Source organism: Polistes canadensis, unplaced genomic scaffold, assembly GCF_001313835.1.
Source record: "Polistes canadensis isolate GaletaPanama2010 unplaced genomic scaffold, ASM131383v1 scaffold_329, whole genome shotgun sequence".
NCBI lineage: Eukaryota > Metazoa > Arthropoda > Insecta > Hymenoptera > Vespidae > Polistes > Polistes canadensis.
Window position 1 is genome coordinate 73,660 of NW_014569876.1, and position 14,091 is coordinate 87,750.

At 35.8% G+C, this 14,091-nt stretch overlaps 1 protein-coding gene across 3 annotated transcripts in view; it reads right to left on the minus strand.

Annotated features, from left to right (window-relative positions):
- LOC106791662 (fibroblast growth factor 17) overlaps positions 1–14,091 on the minus strand; it is a 104,474-nt gene that overhangs the window by 35,883 nt on the left and 54,500 nt on the right. The window lies entirely within an intron of this gene.

Consider the following 14,091-nt stretch of genomic DNA (forward strand, 5'->3'; position numbering starts at 1 on the left):
ATTGCATTCTCTGACATTTTATGAACCTTTGCTGATCGATTTATATCTCGACAAAGTATTCTACGCTTAGAAAAAAGTTTGTATATTAATTTAATATGAAAATCATGAAAATGTGATTATTAGAGACCGAAATTTTTATGAATTGTTTCTATATATATATATTGTTTCATTGGATTATTTTCGGATGTTCGAGATCTCTTAGTATTATTTCTCATTTTTCTTTCTTCCGTTTTATTATTTTTTCTTCGTGTTTTTTTCTTTTTCTTTTGTTGAATGAGAAGATGAGTGCGTAGACTTTCAACGCATTGGACTGGCACGAAACGTGTATGAACGTACTTTATCGTGGCCATTAAGGAGACATTAAGTCGCTTTTGCCAAGGGAAACAGCTTGTAGGAAAAGGACAAAAATCGTTTCGCGGTTTCGTATAATCCAAGAATCGCGGCTCGATAAATCGGTCTGTTGGCAGACTTTCGTCAGATTCGAAATAGAACATTTCTTTTCTATTTATTTTACGATCTTTCTGCAACGTCGTATCGTACGATAGTTTTTATACTTTTCATGCTTATAGATCAAAAGTATTTTCCGAGTTTCCCCACTTCCCTCCACCCCCTTATATAAAACTTATGCTTAAACTTGTAGTAATAAAAAAAAAAAAGAAATAAAGAAAATCAACTTGACTGCAAAGTTTTTTCATAATATATCGTAATGAAATATAATATAACGAAAAATGAAATACTTTATTCATGTCTGACGAGATTTCGAATATAATATCAAAACGAGAAAGATAATCGATGAAGATTAATCCGAAGGATTGATCGATCGATCGATCGATCGTAACCATAAGTAGAGTATGGCTGAAACTTTAATAACCTGTCACCGTATTCGTGCAAACGTTGAACTGCATTTATCTTTCATAAATATTTTCTCATTTTGTTCGATTAATCGCGAATAATCGGAATATTATCGATCACCATTGTAATTAAGTTCTTCTGTTTCGTTTACATTGTATGATTTCTCTCTCTCACTCTCTCTCTCTCTCTCAATTAATATAAATAATATACATGCATGCATACATATGTATCTTCTTTTAAACCGATTTCTCGAGAGTGCAAATTTGTTCTTTTACGAACGGTTAACCTCCGATTTATTCCTTTTTTCAACACTACTCATTTACAAACGAGAGTTAGGTACCCGTGATTTGTCATTCATAAAGAAGATGAGAATGAACGTGACGGTATGTTTTCGAGAAGGAACGAACGAACGAAAATCGATTCCCGTGATAGGTCATGCCTACTCATCGAGAAAGCAAAAGAAAAAGATAGAAAGAAAGATGCATAAATAACGAACTCGAATTCATGCACGCGTGACTCGTTCATTCTTAACGTATGCTCGTCTGATTATCAGTTAGAATTCTGATATATCGCTAAGGGAATGATTATTCCCACTCCCGATTGAGTGTGTAATTGCGAACTGCGAAATAACAGGCCCATTAAGGATACCTGAGGAGTCTTGGGTAGATCCCTTTTACACGCGAAATAAAAATAAAGAGAAGAGAGGGAAGTGTAAAGCTTAATCGATGGGGTTATTAACAGAGTCACGATCACTTAACGCGTGAAACTCCAAATTTGCAGTTGGTAAGAGCACGAAAACACGCATGGATTCTCTTCTTGGTAGGTGGTCCCACTAATGCGTTATGAAATCTAGTTACGTATCGTAATATTCTTTTTTCGGTAATATTATACTCGAGATCTTCCCTTTAAATCGATTATACCAAAGTACCCCATACTATATCAATCTTACATCATAAGAATATTGATATAATTTCTTCTATAGGAAACAGAAAACTTATTTGAAAAAATGCTCGAGTTAAACGTAACGCGTTTGAGGTGGTTTGTCGTACATGGTGAAATTATTGATAGTTTTTTTTATTTTTTGAAAAAGTAACTTCCAAGACTTTGTTCCTTATTCCCGTTGGTTTAGAACGGGCAGTCAATAATACTGGCGACGAGAAATACTTGGCGGTTACTGCGTAACTAAACGTCCAGGCCGCCCGCGTCGTGAACTGAAGATGTTTGTTTGGTTTTCCCACGAAGAATGCTGTGAAGCACACTCGAAAGTCAACCGGGCGATGTGCGTCGAGAGTTTCCAAGACTCGAAACCGCCTTCCGATCTTTCTCCTCCACCTCCTCCACCACCTTCTTTTTATTTTCTTCGAAAGATAACGGGAAGATACGAGAGAAAGAATCGAAAAGAAATAATAATCGAAAAAAGGGAAATAAAAAAAGAAAAAAAAAAAGTAGCGGTGACTTTTATTACGCAAGTATACGATCACTCGTTCAAATAACACCATACAAGTTATACACCATACATGTATGTATATTACATGAATATGTTATTAACTAAAAGTATCTTGTTAAAAAGTGTTCTATGTTTATTTAGAAATTGGGTGAACCAAAGTGATCATCTTTGAAAATGTTGCAGCCAAGCAGTCTGACAATGACTATGACTATGATAATGATGATGATGATGATGGGGTATCTGGTTATCTTTGTACGACTGGTGTGATATTTGTCAAGTTAGATATTATCGTATCACGAAAACAAATGTTTCATTCTTTCGAATCGACTTCTCTTATTTCTCGTTTACGCTCGAACAATTAATAATCGAATGATTCGCATTTAAATATTTCCCGTCTTCCGAAAATATGACGTTAGACAAATATCAGATATATTTTCGTAAGAGTATCCAAAACGAACAATAAAGATTTTAAGAAAGGAAGAAATTCGGATGAAATTTTGATAAACGAATAAGAAAAGAAATGTTTAATGCAATAATAAAGATAGGTAATTTAATAATAAAAAGAAAAAATGTAACGGGGAAGAAAAGATAAAACTATAAATGCTATAAATATGATGTAGTAAATAAATAAATTTGTAAAACTTTGTTACAGACCAACAAATTGAGTTTGACTTTACCGAAAAATCTCAACGATGTATAAAAATTAAGATTATTTATTTGATATGAATATAAATGATCGAGATTATCCCGTGTCGCTAGTACGTTACAAGCAGAAACATTTCGCAGAGTTGATTTTTTAAAATCGATATCTCGAACGGTTATCGTTCTTTCGCTGAAGAGATGCCAGAGAATACTTTCGATACCGTCTCGACGCTCTAAATATTTAGTCTCCCGATCACTGACCCTTCTCAAGGAGTTAGTCGTTTGTGTTAGTCTATATATACATGTTACTACTATTCACTCAACGATTACACTATAACGTTGCACAAGATACTTTATGTCGACTAGAAGAATGCAATTGACGTATTGATATTTCCTTATCAAACTTATATCGTATTACATGAGCTAACTGTAAGAAGATGAATCAAAATAAATGTCAAAGTTCTGACAAAGTCTGAAATTGAATTACTTAAAAATCTCTTAAGAATATATTTAGGATATTAATATATATTTATTGTACCCATGGGGTAGCAGAGTGTGATTCGTGGTTCTTAAATAAAAAAAACAAAAATCAAATATTCATTACAAGCATTTAGGAAAACTTATGAGTGTATGTTGAACCGGTAGACAGGTATTTAGAATGAAAAAATTCAGGTTGGGTATTATACAATGTTTCGAAAAAAGAATTAATAAAATATTTATGTCAATTTCCTGTGTATAAGGTGTTAACGTGCATTTCCACGAAGGAATTTAAGAAAATTATGCACATTTACTAAAGAGAAAGCAAAATTTGCATCGAATGAAGAGTTCATTGCATCATTTTTTTTTCTTCTTCTTATCTGTCTACCTGTCTGTTTGTTTGTTTGATTGTCAGTTTCTGCTTTTTCTCAAAGAATAGAATAATCAATCTTCGAAAACGGTAACGGGTTGATTTGCATAAACGGATGAAACTGTCCTACCGTAAAACAACTCAGCGAAGCTCGTTTTAGCGAATTTTTGAGTAACACGGGGAAGAACCGTTCTTTTAAGAGTTACGTGATAGGTTTCTGGAGTTCGACGGCCGTCTTGGAATTGAACGAACAGAAAGAAAGAAAAAGATAGATATACATATAAAAAGATCGAAAGAAAATAGTAGTAATAGTAGTAGGAAGAGGAGAGTTTAGGGGGGAGGAATGGAATGGAATAGGTAAAGCCGGACAAAACAAGACGCGAAAGGAACTCAACGGACAAGTCAGCGGAATAAAGTTTTCCACCATGACCGATACTTTGGCGCCCGAAAACTTGGTAGAACTAGAAGTGACTTCTTCGGAGGCACCTTAGAAAGAGAGAAAGAGAATGAAGAAAAAGGAGAATCAAGAGAATAAGGGAGGTACGAGGATTCTGGATATCTTTCTCGGTGCTGATGGACTTGAAGAGAACAGAAAAAGGCAATGCTCCGAAGTAAAGTCGATGGCCGGGCTCGTTGAAGACAAGAGGATGGGTGAGAAAGGGTAGATGAAAATCGGGGAGGTGAAAAGGGAATCGGGGTGGGAGGAAAGTAGGGTGGTACGAACGATTTGGTGAGTTCAATTTGTAAACAGGACTCTCAATAATGGAAGATTGTTACACCCGATAGAACAAATTCTTTCCTTCCTTTCTCATTTTCTTTTTCTTGACTCGAGATGAAAGAAAAAAAGAAAAAATAAAAAGAGAAAGAGAGAGAGAAAGAAATTTAACATCATCATATCGTTCTCGTGGCAGGAAAGAATCCACGAACTGGGAAGTGTCGTTTTAACGTGAAGGAACCGTTTTCTTCGTTCCCGTACACATAGAAAAGTTAGCCGTAAAACTTGCTAGTAACTTCTTCGTAACGTTTCGCGAAAGACTTTATCGCTTCCTCGTATGCTCAATGTATGAAAAGACCGTGTACAAGGAATTACGACTCGACGTTGTCCGAATATCTATGTGCAACTAGAAATAAATAAATAAATAAATAAAAAGAAAGAGAAAGAGTTAAAGAGAAATATTACTCTTTTTTCGTGTAAGAGGAGAAAAGAAAACAAAAATAAATAAATTACAAAGAAACGAAAAAGTAATCATAAGTATTATTAATTCGGCACGATGCGAACAGAAGATACTTGCGAAAGGTTGCAGTGTTGAAGATACAAAAAAAATAATATATAAGAGATCGAAAAAAGAAAAGAAAATAGAATAAAAAAGATTAATCGAACGAAAGAGTTTTATTTCTAGTTAAGGAAAGGACATAAAAATTTGTTTCTCGTAGGAGGCGGAGTAGAACAATGACGACTATAATATGTGAAAGAGAAAGAAAGAGAAACAGAGAAAGAAAAAGGAGAGGAATCTTCGTGGATATTGTCTCTGAAGTTGGACGGCCATTATCCACCCCATTTCATCTCCTTCCTCCCCCTACCTGTTTTCCGTTCGCGACGCACAGTTACAACAACGTGGAAGCATAAAAATTGATTGCATGCCGTCAAGGCACGGGGCGACGTCTTTTCTTTCCTCCTTTCGAAAGAAAAAGAAACAAATAGGGTTGGGTGGGGGGGGGACGGGGGGGTTGGTTATTTGATAGGAAGCTTAAGGAGGGATGAAATTCTTGAACCGAATGACGTCACGCGACGCGACGATAACGAGAAATACGCCAGGGGTTCGATGACTGTTTTTTTTCTTTCTTATTTTCTTCTTATTCTTTCTTTACCATCCCCCTTTTTGACTGAAAATGTATGAGAGTGAGAGAGATAGAGAGAGAGAGAGTAAAGGAAACGTCTGTAACTTTTACGTACGTTCCGTGCTACTTGGTCGTTCCTCGTGATTTACACGATCATTAACGATACGGTTGTTAGAAGGGGAAAGGAAGAAGAAAAAAGATGAGAGACAAAGAGAGAGAGAGAGAGAGAGAGAGATTTACGCTATTCTGAAGGGCTTTGTAGGGCTAACGCACGCTTCATGAAGGGCTGCCTGATCGAACGAACCCCTTTTACGAGCTCTACTCTCAGACTGGTTACTCCACTGACCGAGATGCAAGCTACTCGACACAAATATTCCACCATCCATCTTCTCTCTCTCTCTCTCTCTCTCTCTCTCTTTCTCTCATTTTTTCTCTTCGTTTTCTACACTCTGCTTCTGTATATATATATATATATATTTTACACGAATAGTCCGAGTTTATGCGATCGTTATTTTCCTGCTTTACATCGCGTATACGCCATCATGCTCATCGAAATATTGTGTATAAAGTTTATGAAAGAGACGATTTTTCAGGCAAGAAAAATATTCACTTGCATGCTATTTTTTATTTCATTTTGATTTTGTTTTTCGATTATACTATATTATCATTGAATAAACGCGAAAATGTGTAATTATCGTTCCTAGTTTTATACTATTATGGTGGTATACGAAATGTTGAAAATCAAAGACGAGGGTGTAGAACACGAAGCGTGCCGATGAATGATTTTTTTTTGCATCATTCTGAACTTTTCCTTCTACTTATTTTACACTTCTCAGTATAGTCAACGACGAGTGCACGATTACTACGAGTTGATTGACTTTTTAATTGAACCTATCAACGTGCAGGCCAATTTGCACCCCATCGTTTGTTCTCCTTGTCCGAAAAAAATTCGCTGCAATTATTTTCATATATTTGCTAATCGCATTTTCCCGTTTATTATTATTTCACGTCAATTTGATTTCAATGCATGATTATTGGTTAAACGTTGCATCTAAAATACAACAAGGTAAAACAATAACAATTCTTTGAAGTAAAAAGAAGAAGAATAAGAACAGAGTAAAATAAAGTACTTTTGATTGTAAGATTTATTAATTAGTGATGGGAAAATGATCACACATCGGAGTCGGCCATTTTATCCTCGACCGGATTCCTCTAAAGATCCTCCCACTCGCGTACGTAACCGAACTTTCACGAACAAGTAGAATTAATATCGGACCGATCTCGTGGGCCTTTCCTTTTTTCCTATCTCCCCACCCCACCCCATCCCCCACTCACCCTTTCTTTTTCTCTTTCTTAATGATCACGTAAATTTTTATCGTATATTAACCATTTTTCCTTTCTTTCATATTCTCTTTTTTAATCACTATATATATTTTTTTCTGCTGATTCAGTTTCCATTTTATAAAAAGTAATAGACGGTAAGAAATGTAAATGAAATGTTTGTGAAACTTTTGCTATTACGACGATGAGGATCAACGATATTGTATAGATATAGTGCTAGGTTTGTGGTTGGCTGATCGTACTTGTATGCACGAGAATTTATGCAAATTGTATTACCGCGAAACAATCATAATTTTCGAGAAACTTCGGACTCGAACCGACACGAACTTACGTGCTTTTGAAGATCGTTATCGTGGTGCACGCTGTAATATCATACAAAAGCTCCCATCGAACTCGTTCCACCCTTTCCCTACCCTTTCCCCTTTCCCTTCTCTTTCTCTCTTTTTATTTCTTTTTTTTTTCTCTTTTCTTTTTAGTTCTCTTAGTCACATATACGACATCGTACGAGACTTTCGAATTGTTAACGAACTAAGGTACGATCGATAGTTCGGCAAAAGCCATTCCAAGAAGTCGCATAATCCGAACAAAGTTGTCGTAATCGAGAGAGAGAGAGAGAAAATATTCGCGTTAAAAGAATAAAAGTGAATTCCAGCCGCCCGTTTATAGTCGACGAGTTTCTCGTACGTACTAAAGAAAAAGAAGAAGAAGAAAAAAAAAATGTACGAAAGACGAGAGTAAGTTCAGTCGATATTCTTTCCTGCACCAATGCAAATCAATGATATCCTATCTTTATTTAAAATTTTTGTTCCCAACTTTAAGGTCTCTTTCCCTTCGTTCATTCATTCATTCATTCATAGGTAACTATGACGTATTATACAATGACGTAAGTAACATATTACTACTAATATTACGAGGAAAAATGTCGATATTTCTGTCTATGATTCGAAAATAATTCGTAAAAGAAAAGAACACAAAAATATGAGAAAACAAAACAATACACCCTCCTAAGGGTTGTTTAATCTATGCGCAAATCCCATTGTCATACGAATTGGGGAGGAACCGTAAAGAAAAGAAGATAAAAATAATACGCGTGACGACAGCAACACACACACACATACACACATACCGTGAGAAACAGAAAGAAAGAAAAGAGGAGGTTTCGTTTCAACGTGTGTCGGGAGAGAATAATAAACGCGTGTAAATGAAAAAATAAAAATAAAAATAAAAAAGGATGAGGAGGAGGAGGGGGCGTTTATGCGACACGTGGAAGGTACGACGCTTAATCGATTACGAGAAGAGGAGGCTTGTCGTGTGTCGCGTGCTCGACTATCGAAGAACAATAAGAGCCCGTCTGCTGCCACGCGAACGCGTGGGTGGAAGAACCCAGTCTCTCTTTCTCTCTCTTTCTCTCATATTCACACACTCTTTCAGTTGCGTTAATACCACGGACGGGAGAGAGAGAGAGAGAAAGAATATTAGGGGATGAGAAAATGATCCTCTTCTCTTTTCCTTTCCTTTTTATTTTGTTGTTTTGTGTTACGCACAAGAAAAGAAGAAAGATACGCGTGTGCTGGGATGGGGGTCCATATGTTTCTTCTCGCGTTTGTTTCTTGGACGTTTCCCAGGAAAAAAAGGGATGACATTAAAAGTGCAATAGACCTCCTTTCCAACCCCCTCTCACCCTCCCCAAGATGATCTCGATGCATCTCCTGCCTCTCGAATTTTGTTGGCTCGTTTTGCTCGCGAGACCGAATAATTTCAACGACAATAGGTGGATACAATTTATTCTAACGTTGAATGAACGCGTGAAGAAAAAAAGGGAAATCTTTTGTTACTTTTTTTTTTCTTTTCCTTTCCCTTTTTTCTATATACCTTTTTTTTACTCGTTTGTTAAGAATAATAATGGAAAACGTGTTCCCGCATTAATTTCTAATAAAACGTATAAGTCAATCGAGAACAATATGAACTTCATTATTTTCACATCGTTTTCGTACAATAATACTATATTATATTCGATTCATTGATCTTTCATTTGTATTTTCTAAGCAATAATAGTACAATCAAAAATAGAAAAGAAAAGCGATTGTGAATTTATACTAGTAGGAAAAATTTCACGATCAATGATGAGTCAGGTATATTTAGGCATGGCTATGATATTATTATGACGAGTCCAGGCTTGAAATCGAATAAGAATTAATCCGAAAAAAAATATAAATAAATCAATAAAATGATCGATGAGAGAGAAAAAATGAAGAAAGAGAATATCCTGTCGAGGAACGGATATAAAAAAGGGACAATTTTTACTTTGTATGGATTGACACTTATTTATAAAAAAAAAATATGAAAGAACCCTTCACAGTTCTTAGAAAGATTCTCACAAGGGAAGACTGTAAACTCTCGCGAAAATATTTTGTCCCTCTTATTGGGGCTTTAGGTTTGGGGTGGTCTTAGGAGCGGGGGGATTTGAGGAGGAATGGGCTGTTGCAAGGAAAATAAGAATCGATCGATCATCGGTTAGCTTTGTCGTCGTCATTCTTCTTCTTCTTCTTCTTCTTATTCTTCTTCTTCTTATTCTTCTTCTACTACTCGTTCGGCAGAATATCGTCGATTTATCTCCCCGGAGACGTTGTCGGCGCCGGACTTTGTATCTGGTGACCCGTACTCGTCGTCCACCACCCCCTTCCCCCTTCCCTACCCCCACCGCCCCCCTGCGAATGGCAGTGAACTGGATCGAAGTTAAGCGCGACCGAAGGAGAACTCCACGTTTACAAAGAAGACCAACGAAGAGAAAGAGAAAGAAAGAAAGAGAGAGAGAGAATTATCGATTTATTCGCGGCTAAACCACCCCCACACCCCCGCCCACACCCTACCCCGTCCCTTCTCATTCTATCTTTCTTCTTTTGACTTGATAGTTTCGACCGTTCGGTGCATAACTCTCCTCGTTTCCCGGAAGTCCCGTTAATAGGCACGGATCTATAGTCCGTGCGTGCACGAACGTCCCTTTACGTTCTACCGGACCCCACAAGAAAGAGGGAGAGAGAGGGAGAGAGAAAATATCGAACGATAAATGAGAAAAATAAAGTAATGTATGAAGGAGGGGAACAATAGTTTTCTTTTGTTTCTTTGGGTTATTATAAGGGGTGGAAGATGGGGGAGATTGTTTAATTTTATTTAACCCTTTTGAGTACTATGGGTTCATACCTGCGCGTATTTTTTTTTATCAAATGTGAGTGTAAAATAATGTAATATTTATTGTTGTATCTTGTCAAGTGAAAATATAGATATTGTTAAAAAGAAAAATTGTAATTATTAGATATATAATATTTCATTCGTAGAAAACAATTCGGTTAAAAGTATTCTGCACCCAAAAGGTTCAGAAAAATGAGAATTGCACGTTAGATTGATTGATTTATCTTGGATTAAATGGCATTTGAAAATGCAGCAATCTTACTCTTTACGTGAACAAATGAATGAACGAATGAACAACTGGCGCCAAGGTGTGTCACGTGGGCAAAGAAAACCATAATCGATTAAACAAGACCGTCAAGATCTTGTATTCCCCTTTTATGTTGATTATTATTTTCAAAAGAATCTTATGCACAAGTAAGAAAAGAAATAACAGGAGGAGGAGGAGGAGGTGGATGATGATTTCTGTTTGAAACGAACCGCTCGGAGTCTTTGTAAGTTGATTCGATCCGTGCATGCATGCACTCACGCATTCAAGTATGCACGCATGCATACACGCATGCACCTAGTTGTTCCCTTCCTTCCTCTTACTTCTCATAAGTTTCGATGGCAATCGCGCGAGTTAAAGCGTAACGCGCGTTATCGGGCTACGAGAATTATGCGTACGTGCTCGATAATAACTTTCTAGCGTATTAGTTAGTAAAAGAATTGAACAAACGATACCCACAACTCAGGCGTAGAATTACGCCTTGCTACGTGTTTGTCGTTTCTCGCGGTCGTACGAACGAACCCTCTTTTGCTTAATTTGTTTTTTTTTTCTGTTGTTGTTTTGTATTCTTACTCGGCACGGTTAAGAAGAATTTTCTATGACGTTTAAAGAATCGTTGCTCGTCGACCAATCCATTCGCAAAGAAATCTTTGGAATGCAACAACGTGGTGGTGGTGACATTTATTTACCTGTTCCCCCCATCCACCTCATCTCGATTGTATTATCTTTCTTTAGATTTCATTTTTATAGACATTACTTGAGACAACCGATACAATGAAAAGTTTTCATTCTCGTTTATCGAAAAGTTTGAAATGCCGAAATTATTGACCGAAATCTATAAAGGGGTTTTTCTAAAAGATCGAAAATCTTAAGTGACTTTAAAAGAAAGAAAGATAAAGAAGATAGAAAAATATACACCTGTCGAAAGTTATACAAGGAGAAGAACAAAATTATCTTTTACTCGTAAACGAATACCTTTACTTAGCACGTTATCGAACCTTGTAATTGACCAAATTACCGAGTTCACGAGGGAAAATCAGGACTTTACTCTCATAACTTTCTCGGTTGAACGAGACGCGACAAAGTGCTTGCTTGCTTGCTTGCTTGCTTGCTTGACCCGGCAACTCGTAGACAAGGACGACGATAAAGGTAATGGATCTTCTATTAGGGACCAAAAGGGTCGAATACTTTGTTCCGAACGCTTCTGACTCTGAACGAGAGCCAACGTAAAGTTACTGACTCTCTTTCTCTTTTCCATCGTAACGGGCATCGGGTTAAGTGGCTTTTAAATGAATTATCAATTAATCAGATCGTGAGGTCGTAAGTTGACTACACTCTACGAATATTTCACATTTTATAAATATTTTAATTTCTATTATCAAATTATAACAATAATAATAAATTATCTCAAAGTAATATCATTCTATGGAAAATATTTCGATATAAGATACAATTCGATTGATCAATTTTAGACTAAGAATTCGAATAACTTCATTAAAAAACGAAAAAACCTGATACTGTTTCCTAAAATTGCATCAACAGGAAAGAGAATGATTCGATAAAAGAGAACGTTGAAATTTCGTAAAGGATGCTTTCAACGTTTTCGATCGATTCCCCACCCTAATTGCGTTACATCCACTTTAAAACTTTATTCTCGTCGTTGTCGTCGAGAGAGAGAGAGAGAGATCTTTTCCAATGAAAAAAAAATGTAAATAAATATTGAACAAGAAAAAAAGAAGGTGTATTGCATCAGACAATAAGTAATAATAGTAGAAATAGATAGACGATTCGAAGAAAGATATTCTTGAGAATTAAAAAAATAAAAAACCTAGCAAATGAATTAACCATAAGTTCTTGTACACCTTGACGTTCGTGAGAAGGATATTAGATTTCCGTAAAGATAAAAAAAACAACGTTTCGCGTATACTTCCGACAAGTTAGGAACGATTAACGCGATCATAAAGAAGACGATTATTTAAGAAAAAAAAAATGATAAAAATAGACGATGAAAAAAGATTTGTAAGATCATAAAAGTTGAGACAATCAAGATTCCTCTCTCTCTCTCTCTCTCTCTTCATCCCTGTATTAGAAGAAAAAAATACTACTGATTTAACGATTATAAAAAAATGATCGAACAGAGTTGTCGGGTATCCTCCTCAACGTTGTTTCTAACTCTCGAACAAAGTGCAAGAGAATCGAGTAAAATCGATGAGAATCGAGTAGGGGTGGGGTGCACGCTAAAATCTTTCCTCTGTTCGCTCGTTATTCATATTAGCACACGTACCGTGGTGTGCGATTTACAATGTTTGCCAGTACATGGCGTAGGTCGAGAACGAGTGAGTGAGATAAGAGAGGAGAGAACAGAAGGAACAAGAAAGAAAGAAAGAAAAAGAGAGAGATACTCTTGACGTACTCCCACCTGCTGCTATCTTCGTCATCGAGGTCGTAACAAGGAAAACTTGCCTTTTTCTTTTTTATTTTTTCATTTTTTTATTTTTACTTCATCTCTCTGTCTTTCTCTGCACTCTATCATCTTATTCTTCTTCTAGATTTTCTTCATCTTTGTCTTTTCGAACGCGTACAGGTCGTAAACATCGTTGTTGACCCGAATAAAGATTCTGGTTAGGTGATTTTCGTCGAGAATCATCGGTTTTTCTCGAATCAATGAACGCAACGTGCCCTGCCCTGCCCTGCCTTCCTTTCTTTTTATTTTTTTCTTCTATGAACTTTAATAACCGGAAATTAACAACGCGATTGAGTTAACTTTCTATCGATGAGGATGACGATGACGAGGAATACGCGCGTGCCGTTTGTTTGGAGGTAAACACGCTTTACTCCCATAGATAAGAGCCAACCGAAGAGCCGTTAAAACGGAAAATTATGCTTTCAAAGGCAGCGACTCGTGAAAGGTTTATCGTATATATATATATACGTCTTTGTTGTTATCGTTGTTTTCGTTATACAGTACGAGGGGATAAAATTCAGGTTCAATTCTAATCGTTATACATAGGTATATATCTTGTTTTTTTTTTTAAAATGTGCATCATAAATATGCATGCATAAATAATAATAATCGACGAGTTTAATTCTTATTCTATAATAAAATAATATTAAATCGTTATACATAGGTATATATCTTGTTTTTTTTTTTAAAATGTGCATCATAAATATGCATGCATAAATAATAATAATCGACGAGTTTAATTCTTATTCTATAATAAAATAATATTAAATCGTTATACATAGGTATATCTTGTATTTTTTTAATAATGCATTTCGTGATGTCCATTAATTATGATTAAATCGTATAGGTGATCAAAATTATTTGGACAAGAGATCAGGAATTTTTTCTGAAAATCTACTCGATTATATTCCAATGAGAATATACAAATAAGAATAAATTACGTCTATATTATTTAATATTATCCGAATAATAATTTCTTTTATTATATAATAAAATAATAATAAGCATATTTTAATCGTATCGTTATAATAATTTGGTAAAATACGTGAACAACGGATGCAACGTGATTTTAAGTAAAGAAAATATATTCGAATTGGATTAAAAATAAAGAGGGAAGGTGGGAGGGGGGGGGAAAGAAAAAAAATGAATGAAATAAACACAAAGAAAAAGAATAATGAAGAAAATCAATTGGTGGCGTAGGGGGA